This window comes from Meriones unguiculatus, chromosome 3 (genome assembly GCF_030254825.1).
Source record: "Meriones unguiculatus strain TT.TT164.6M chromosome 3, Bangor_MerUng_6.1, whole genome shotgun sequence".
In the NCBI taxonomy this organism is placed as follows: Eukaryota; Metazoa; Chordata; class Mammalia; order Rodentia; family Muridae; genus Meriones; species Meriones unguiculatus.
Genome location: NC_083351.1, coordinates 148,712,712 through 148,723,410, shown reverse-complemented (window position 1 = coordinate 148,723,410; position 10,699 = coordinate 148,712,712).

The following is a 10,699-nucleotide window of genomic DNA, read 5'->3' as shown; positions in this document are numbered from 1 at the left end:
GAGGCAAGGCAGGTGGGGCAGAGAGGCATTTGGGGCTCCCTGGGATGGCAGCAGCTTCTGTCAAGAAGGCAGGAACAGAATCCACACTTCCAAGCTGCCTCTGATACGATCCCCTCTCAGATAACCCGAGGATGGCTGTCTTTTCCCTGGGGTTCACCAGAGATCCCTCTACCCACCCTTTATTTCTCCCCCTTTCTCTTCTCCCTTAGTTCTTTTCTTTAATCGATTACTCATCCACTCTCATTAGCACATGTTGTGTGCCAGGCAGGCCCTGGCCTGGATACGGTGGAAATCAGGTTAAAATTTAGGTAAATGGCTTATAGTATGGTATAGCGTTGATCCCATGGGGTCCCCTGAAAAGGAAAACTTTGCTGCCTGACTTTGGGAGGGCCATCTGGGTGCCTGGGAGATGCCACGGTTCTATGGCTTTGCCGTGTGACAGACCTGCCTCCTTCCAACACTAGCTCTCCCTCTCACTAGAGATTTTTTTTTTTAAACTTAAGAACACTCTCTAAGCCTCGGTTTTCTCATCTATAAAATGTGGCTCACAGTTTAGCCTTGTCAGGTTGTAGATTACTAGGAATGATGGCTATCATGAAGCTAGGCACGTAACCAGTAGAGATCCACCCTGATCCGTTTACTGAGTGTCTCTTATGTGCCAAGCAGAGTTCTGGAGGATAGGAGATGGTCGTGAGCAAAACAAACCATCTTCCGGAACTCACAGGAACCTGCGCTGGTTAAGACTTTCTAAGTATCTCAAGAGGAGTTTGCAGCCAGCTGGCTGAGGCTGTTGTCCTTGAGATAAATATTCCTGCGAGTCCTCTGGCCGCACAAGAAACACTGGGGGAAAAAAAAAAAAACCCAAACAACTGCAGAGCACAGTGGCCATCAGTCAGTCTCTCTGAGTCCATCATCACACATCAGCTGAGCACCTGCGTGTGCCTGCCCTGATCTTCCAGTGGGCATGACGCACAGCCAGGCGAGGTTGCTTCTCTCATGACACCCTGTGGCAAGAACAGCAACAACAAACAGTCTAGTAAGGTACTCCTGGGGAGCCAGAGTGCCAGGAGTACAGCCGTGATGTGCTTGGGAGGAGGAAAGAGGTCATATCTTCCTGGGAGGGACTTTGGGGAATCGGACAGCTGAGCTGAGTCTGGGACCAGGTGTTGGGCGTTGGAGAGGCCGGGACAAGCAATGCTCATCTTTCCATCGGTTTTCTATGCCAGCGCCCAGCTGTTTCTTATCTAGTTCCAGAGGAAAATGATGCAGAGAAACTCGTGTCTTGAGAAAGATTTATAATGGAACCTTTTTGGTTCTGGAGCCAATTCTGCTGTGAGCAAACGATCTTAACCCTTCAGTTTCCTCACAGTGCTGGAACTTCAGAGTTCCTTTCCGAGGGCCAGCTGCGCCAGTCCTTCAGCTGAATGCAGCGGCAGCAGCCTCAGGAAACCACCCCTCTTTAGACCTTGAATCTGAAAGGCCCTTTTCTAAATGTCCCATCCGTGACTGGTCTCCAGTGCGACAAGGCTGTTGAAGGATTCACAAATGTATTGAGATTTATGAACAGGAGGATCCCAAGTCCTCCCCCCGCCACAAGACTCCAAACGGGCATGCCCAGACAGGTGGCCATTCCTTATCTTTGATGTCCAGTCTAGTCCAGTCTAGTTCTGATTCCAGGTAAGATCATCCTTTTCAGTGAAAGTAATTTAAAAAAATTATTGGTTTTATTATCATTCTTTTTTTAATGTGTGAGTGTTTTGCCTGCATGTATATGTATGTACATATGTGTGCTTGGTGCCAGAGAGGTCAGAAGAAGACATCAGATCCTCTGGAAATGAAGTTATGGTTGGTTGTGAGCTCCTACCATGTGAGTGCTTGGAACTGACCGTGGGTGCTCTTAACTGCTGAGCCATCATCTCTCCAGCCTGAAAGCGATTTTTTTTTTTTTTTTTATTGTAGGGTAGGAGGGGATGGCTCAGTGGTTAAGAGCACATACTGTTCTTGCAGAAGGCCTGGGTTCGGTTCCCAGCACCCACGTGAGGAGCTCACAACCACCTGGAAACCCAGGGGTAAGCTGACTCCTGTGGCTTCTCTGGCTCCCTTGGGCACCTGCGCTCATGTGCACACACCCACACTCAGACCCCTCATATATATACTTAAGAATAACAAAAACAAATCTTTAATAAAATGTCAGTTATTACTATTGGATGCATAGATGTGTTTTAAGAATATCTTTACAAGAGTTCTCAGAAAACCCTTGGCCGTATCTCTATGTTATGCTCTGTATATATGATCACCATAGTCAAAGAGAAGTGTCCTAAGGTAAATTACACTGTGAACTACAATACTAAAGGCAATTAATTGATACAGTCAAGTAGAAATGGTTTTAAAATATAGGATAGGAGGATGCAGTTGTGGCTCCGTGGTTAAGGGCTCTTACTGCTCTTTCAGGAGACTCAGCTTTGCTCTCCCCATGGAGGCTCACAGCTTGTCTCTAATCCCAGCTCCAGGGGATCTGGTATCCTTTTCTGGCTGCTGTGGGGACTAGGCACAGAGGTAGTGCATAGATATGCACTAATGACAATGGGTTAACTCATTCCTGAGTTCATAGCTGTCTGGGAGCTGGGGTGTAATTGGAAGAACTGGGTCACGGGGAAGCATGCCTTTGAGAGGTATGCCTTGTCCCAGGCCTTTCCTATTTTTCTTTACTTTCCGGCTTTCTGCCACACGCTTCTGCCATCATAATAACCTATTTCACTTCAGGCCCAAACAAATGGACTTTGAAACCATGAACTAGACTAGATCTTTCCTTCAAAATTGTTTTTCTGGACAGATGTGGTGTCACACGCCTTTACTCCCAGGCCTTGGGAGGCAGAGGCAGGTGGAGCTCTGTGAACTGAGGAGCTACCTGCCCTACCTGTCCAGTTCATTCCAACCAGGGATACACACCGAGACCCTGTCTCAGAAAGGGGTTCTCAACTATCCTGTCATAGCACTAAAAGCTGACCAACACAGAACCCCTTGACTTTACGAGGGACGCATCCTGACCTCAGCTCAGGAGGCTCAGAGGTGAAATTCTCTACACCATCATAACAGTAGTCTATGGCAAAAGGCACCCCCCCAAAAAAAGATGGTTGACAGTACTATTTCATCCAAACACTGATTGATGAGCCTCTAATGTCATCTAACATCTATGTAGCTTATAAGTGCAGTTTGCAGTAGCATCATCAACGGAACCTTATTTTTATTTCCTTTAGAATGTATTTGTTTCTATTGCATGTGTAGGAGTGTTTTTCTGCATGCATGTAAAGGTAACACGTGTGTGCAGTGCCTATGGAGACCAGAAGCCGGCAAAGGATTGCCTGAAAATGGAGTTAGAGGCAGTTCTGAGCCACTGTGTGGGTGGTGGGAACGGAACAGCCCGTGCCCTCGGCAAGAGCAGCCAGTGCTCTTAACAGCAGAGACATCTCTCCAGCCCCTCAGTGAAGTTTAAAGATGCTCGGTTGGCAGTGCTGTGTATGTGGTACTGTGCACTAGTCCTAAGCCTTTTAAACACGTCACTTCATGTAATCCTCTCAGTAACTCTCTGATGCAGAGAGTCATTATACTGTGTTTTACATAAGAGGAAATGGGGGAGGGGGTCTGTATTATTTCGATAATATTTAAATATTGAAAAACAACACATGCTCATTCGTATGTGTGTGGGAGTATGTGTGCACACACATGCCATGGTGCAGGAGGTCAGAGGACAGCCTGTAGGAGTCTGTGTCTTCCTTCTACCCCATGGGTTCCAGGGATGAGACTCAGGCTGCCAGCCATGGCCACAGCCACCTTTGCCCCCTGAGCCATCTCCCTGGCCTTGAGCCTATGTTGATTGTTCAGATTATCCATTGCTGTCAGGTTTTCATTTTACCTAAGCTTCTCCGTGTCTAGTTTTCAGCATCTTGTTTTTCTCCCCTACTGCACGTACTGTGGACATGGTTTTGGCGCAGTGGAAGTGGGTTGGACGCACATTTTTGCACGACCGATGGCGTCTGCAGGTTGGAGGGTTGCAATACTCTATAGCATGGCGCTCTCCGGAAGTGGGGACGCTGAATGAAGAGAAGGCCTGCTTCCTATTTCAAAAGCCACCAGCAGACTCACGTGCAGAAGTGGAGGGGCGGGTCACGTGACCGCGGGCCCTCTGAGTCCATTCCCTGCATCTTTGCCACTGGTGGAGATGATGGTACTCCTCCCTGATACTCCTCCGCTCGTTGTTTTGATGCTTTCTTGGGTGAAATCATCTTATAGCAACGACATATAGGAACGACTCCGTTCCAGATTTAGACTAGCAGAGTATTTTTGCTTGTTTTTATCACAGTTTAAGACGAGATAACAGACATTTGAAGAGCAAGTGCGAGAACTTTTCAGGACAGTCCATCGAGCTGCAGGGACGCTGCGATTCATACAGATGGTTGGCCGGGACTGCCCAAGTGCTCACGCATGCGCACAATGACCTACAAGAGTCCCGGTTTCTATCTAGCTCATTCACACCCGTGGCTTTGCTCAGGCTCTCCGACTGAAAGTCACTTGCTACCCCGTATGGCTTCCCACCTTCCCCGGGCCTTTTCACCTCAATACAGCAGACCATGGGATCTCTTACTTTCTCTTCACATTTCCGTCTTCCTGGCGATGCCCAAAGCGCAAGGCAAAAACCACAGTTTTCAGGACTGATGAAAGGAGTTGTTTGGAAGAAAATTCAGTGAGAGGGAGCTAAGGTTCGGAGACTGCTCCGACCTGACAGCACGACGCTTACGCCTCCAACGCAAACAATCCACAGAGAAGATCGCACTGTGAAGGAGCCACCCGCCTGGACTGCGTTAGCCTGGAAAGCTGGGTGGGGGCTGCTGAGTGCCTTCGCTACTCTCTCAGGGTTATCACCTCCGTGTGAGCTCTTACAACCCATACAAGAGCTATTGCAAGCAGGGCCCTGGGGCTGGCGCGACGGCTCAGCTGGTAAAGGTGCTTGGGCAAGGATGTTGATGGAGGGAGGAGAGAGCTGACTCCTGGAAGTTTTCTTCCTCCGACCTCTACATATGCGCGGTGGGATGGGTGTGTCTGCACTCAGACACACAGTAAAACAAACCAAAACAAAACCAGCAATAAAAAGAAACAAAAGAAAAGAAAGGAAGGAAGGAAGGAGGGAGGGAGGGAGGGAGGGAGGGAGGAAGGAAGGAAGGAAGGAAGGAAGGAAGGAAGGAAGGAAGGAAGGAAGGAAAGAAGAAAACTGGTTGGGCACTGAGTGTGGAGCTCAGTGATAGAACACTGAGATTTGCTCTCCAGGGTTAGAGTCTCAGGTTAGTGTGCAAAGCTGGGGGTGAGGGTCGTTTCTTCCCTTTGGGAAGCTTTCTCTCAGCTCACTCACAAGGGGACTCAGTAAGGCAGGTGAGTCCCTTCACCTGGTTTTATAGGATCTGTCATCATTTTCATGTGGAAGAGTGTTTCCTCACTTCCTGGCTACCAAGAGGAAGGCAGCTTTGTTCTACCGCTCACTGCTGCCTGGCCACAGACCCCAAACCGGCAGGATCAATAGACGGTGGATGAAAACCTCTAAAACTGTCAGCCCAGATAAACTTTCCCTCCTCATAAGTGGTTTATCTCTGGCATTTCACTGCAGGGTTAGAAAGCTGGCTAACTAAAGCTACTTAGTGCATTGTACGCTATAGTCCAGGCTGGCCTCAAACTTGAGGCAATCCTTCTGCCTCAGCCTCCCAAGCACTGGGATTGTAGGCATGTGCCATGATGCTCAGCTTATATCCTCCCCCCCCTTTTTCTTTTTGGAATGTGTTATTCATTTAAAATATATCAGCTTATAGAAAAGACCCACAATTCTACAACTCTCTGCACGGTACTACATCCTCTAGATGACTCCTTTATCTGAAAACAGTTTTTGTTTTTTTTTTTTTTCCAGACAAGGTGTCTCTGTGTAGACTCAGCTGTCCTGGAGCTCACTCTGTAGACCAGGCTGGCCTCCAACTTACAGAGATCCACCTGCCTCTGCCTCTTGAGTGCTGGGATTAAAGGTACGCTCGCTCCATCACAGCCTGGCTGAAAACATTTATGACTGGCTATATGGTCCTACTTTATTCTTAAAATTGTTTCAATTTTGAAATGCCCGTGGTCCAGCGTAGCATGACAGTGCATGCTGCCATCTTCGTGGTCTCTGTGAGCTCTGGGAGAATTCCTGGAAAGCTCTGAGTGCCTTCAGACCTACGAGAATTCCTGGAAACCCCCTGTCCACCGTCCAGTCAACAATACAACTGTTGGCCAGATTTAAAGCATCCCGTCTCTGATTCCACAGACATACTGTCTGGAAGGACAGAGTTTAAGGTGTGCAGGCCAGGGCTGACGAGACGACCCAGTGGGAAACGTACCTACATCACAGCCTGAGTGTGTGACCTCAGACCCTGCGTGCAGCCACATGTGGTGGCATGTCTACAGCCTCAGTGCTCCTGAGGCAAGGCTGATGCAGGACAAACCCTGGGCGCAGAGGCTGAAACCAGCATCCGGCAGGAAGAGGCCCAGGACGCTGCTCAAGTCAACAGTGCTGGAGTCCAGGCTATGAGGCAATACGCGCTTGGCCCAGGGCAGAAAAACCGTGATTCTTCTTCTTTATTCTAAGTGTCTGCTTCTTGTCAGGGCAAATGCTCTCTGTTACTTTCAGAAAAAAAAAAAAAAAAAAAAATTGAGCCTTTTGACATGGACTAGAATGCTACCAAAGCTGCAAACACTGGGAAAAGAGTGTGCATTTACCAGACAGCTAGGTGGAACTAGGAAGCAAACGGACTGTCTGAACACCACAACCGAACGCAGAGGGGGAAAGCGCTAACACGGAGCCGCAAGCTTCCAGGAGTCCTCCCCCGAGAAGAGATGGCTCGGAGTCCCTTAAGGGTTGAAAGGCTAAGTTCACAGAAGTGAGTTGGCTCGTGCAGATGATAAACCAGGCTGAGACAGGACCAAGGCAGGCTTTCTCTTCTTTTGTATGGTACTGGGCCATCAAGCACTCGGGCCTTGCTCATGCTAGCAAGGCACTGAGCTGCATCCTAGGCCGTCCAGACCTTTTGACTCTGAACTCCGTACTATTTCCACTAGCCTCCTGACATCTGATGTCTGTCCTCTCTCTTGTGGTAGGTCCTCTGTGACCTCACCAGGTCTGCTTCTCCTGTCTGGAATCAGAACAGACACTGTATGTAAGCCAGGAGCTTAACAACATGAAAAGAATCTGAGTGATGGTGCATGGTAGTAATCCCAGCAATCCGGAATCTGAGGCAGGAGGACCACGGGTTTGAAGCCAGCCTGGACTGCACAGCAAGACTCTGTCCCAAAATGAAATAAAATGAAATAAAATGAAAATGAGGCTATATTGGGACATTTAAGTGATAAGATCATTTGTGTCCATTTAAAATTTCTGAATTTTTATAAAATTCCAAAGTTAATCTAATCTTACTAACTCTTTGATGCCCCCAAAAGATTTATGGACTCATGCCTCAGTGATTTCTCAATCTTTGGGCCCATTCAAATCTGTGAAAGGGAAAATGAAATAAAATAAAGTTTAATAATGATTTAGCCAGACTCATAATTCTTTGATTCTTTCATTTGCAAAAGCAAGCACTAGCCACTGCTCAAACACCCCCCTCACACAAGCATGTGCACACCACATACATCATACACAAGCCACACACATTACATACATATCACATATAAAACACATCACACACATACATCTCACACACAGACACACACCACACAGACACATTACACATATCACATACACAGACATATACACACACATCTCACACACAGACACACACCACACATACACGCACACACACCACATATCACACACACACCACAAACACACACACACCACACAGACCACAGCACATCACACATCTATCACACACATACACAGACACCCTCCCCCCCCCACAGCACACTCACAAGTGTCACCATCTTCCACCCTGTCCACATCCCTTTGCTCCCCCAGCTGTCTCCCTCTGCCAGCAGGTCAGCATCTTCGTAGCTGCTAAGTGGTTCCAGCAATTCCATTAGGAGGGAGCCTTCTGGCTGGGGTTGGGTGAGGAGAAGGAAGTTCAGCAGGGAGGAGAGCCACAGTTCTGAGACGAAGCAGTGTTTTCCATCAGAGACAGTCTGTTTTTGGAAACAGCAGCTCAGTGGTGAGTTAGGGAGCACAGTGCCGTGAGAAGCCCAGCAGGTTCTCTGGCCGAGGACAGCCACTTCAGCTGGGTGGGAGCAGCCCACTTTGAAATCCAAATATAGAGTGGCGGTGCTCACTAAATGTTCACTGCTTGAATGATGGTGGAGTTAGGGCCCGGGAAGGATGCTGTTTTTCAGAGTTTTGGAAGGAGATATGGGGAATGCTGGACAGTGAAGGCTTTGGAGTCTAGGCTGGAGTCTTCTGGGTTCATGGGATGCTGTAGATCTGAGAAACTCTTTTAGGTTTTTTTTAAAAATAATTTTTATTATTAAAAACTGCTAATAAAAACAGAACAGCCAAAATTAACCAGACCCAAAGTCTTAGCAACTCTTTTTTGTGTGTTTGTTTTCTTGTTTTGTTTTTGTTTTTTCTCTGTGTAACAGCCCTGGCTGTCCTGGACTTACTCTGTAGACCATGCTGGTCTTGAACTCACAGAGCTCCACCTGCCTCTGCCTCTCGAGTGCTGGGATTTAAGGCAAACGCCACCACCGCCTGGCAGTCTTAGCAGCTCTTGATGATCATTTTGAGATTGGTTTAAATTTTCCTTTTTCCTGCATCCAACAACTTCTGAGCATGAAGTTCCCTGGAAAACCCAGAGGGAGTATGGAGTTCTGCTTTGGAGCTGGAGGTTTAGACACCCGTGAGGGCCTTGTTAGTTAAGCCTGCCATCTTAGCGCTGTCAACTTCTGCCCTGTGGGGATCTTCTGTCATGAGTGGCTGGCTGTTGGGACAACCAGAAGTGCTGCAGGCTGGACGCTGTGCTCTTGAGTAGGCTCCTTGTCACAGAAGGGGCAAAGAACCCCAAGCCAGGCGCCTGAGACTCTGTATTCCCCAGCACCTCAGTCACCAGTAGGCTCCACATATGTCCACCCCATAGAGGACCAGAAGTCCTGGTTTATTAGGGCCACTCCAAGCCCTTCATCTGGGATCCCAAGTATCCATTTCCCAGCTAGCTACTTGCTTTTGCATAAATGGCTCCAGAAGTTGGTGGGTAGGAGTTGTTTCTAGAGCTGAGTAGGGCTCCTCTGCCATTAGTGCCATGACTGGGCTGGTCACCTAGCGTCCCTGGGCTTCAGTTTCTCATTGAGGTCACAACATGCTCACTGAGTCTTTGCTGTGTACGAATTCGTGCCCCTTAGGATTAAGGCTAGAATTACAAGACATAATGAGAAACATCAACTCAGTGGCTAGCACATGGTCAGGGCTCCGTAATTGCTAACTATCACATAATAACATAGTAACATAAGTAAATATAGCTTCACTTGCGTAATAATACCTGATAGGGAACATATATAATGATGCTGTATATAAATATCATTCCACGTGCTTTGTTTACATGAGGACATTCCTTCCCGCAACCCTGTGAAGCATAAACTGTCATTATCCCAGTAAACTGAGGAACGAGGTGTTTGTCGATTTGTCCAAGGTCTTGTGGCTGGCCAGTAGTAACACAGCAATTTGAATGAAGCAACCGGGTCCAGAGTCCTCACTCGTACACCCAGAAATGCAACTTTGGAGGGACGAGCGGTGACTTGGATGGCGTGAAAGCCCCGAGGAGCCTGGAGTCCATGCCTGAGGTCCTAGGAAGTTACACATGAGTTGGGCAGAGAACACAAGAACAGCTGACTGTGCCAGGGACAGTTTTCAAAGCTCCCTGTGTGATTCCATCCTGTGGCCGAGTGTGGGAAGCTCCGCCACTGATGGTGTTTCTCAAGCTTCGAGGATTCTCCAGGCACTTGAGGATTCCGATAAAATGCAGCTGTCGATGCAGTGATCCTGGCTGAGGGCCTGAAATTTTTTTCAATGTCTTTATTATTTTTTTTATTATTGTGATGTAGTTCATTTATCATAAGATTTACCCTTTTAAAGTATAATTCAGACTTTTAATTTTTATTTTTTTAGTATGTTGGTAAGGTTGTCTGGCTATCTGAGCCATCTCTAATGGCCCCTACTCATTATCTAAAATTAGGCCCTAAGTCTCCTAACAGTTATTCTGTGTTTTTCCTCTACACAAACACTTATGAAAAGGTTTCACTTATAGATTAGGAGTAATAATGTATCAACCAGGACAAAATAGGAAAATGGTAACAATATGCTTTAATAGGGGCCGGAGAGTTGACTCTGTGGTTAAGAGCGGGTATTGGTCTTGCTGAGGACTCAGGTTCAGTTTCTAGAACCCACATAGCAGCTTATAACTGCCTGTAACTCCAGTTCCAGCAGTCCCCCTCTGGTGCCCTCTTCTGGCCTCTCTGGGCACCAGCACGTGTGTGGTACACTTACACACACCTACGCAAAATGCTCATTACACATTAAAAGAGAGTAAATCACAATATGCTGTGATGGATTTGTGTGGATGTGGTGTCTCTCACTCTCTCAAAATGACACAACACCAATGCAACAAAGATGTGCAGTGCCCACGCTGTGACACATTGTCAGGCGGCC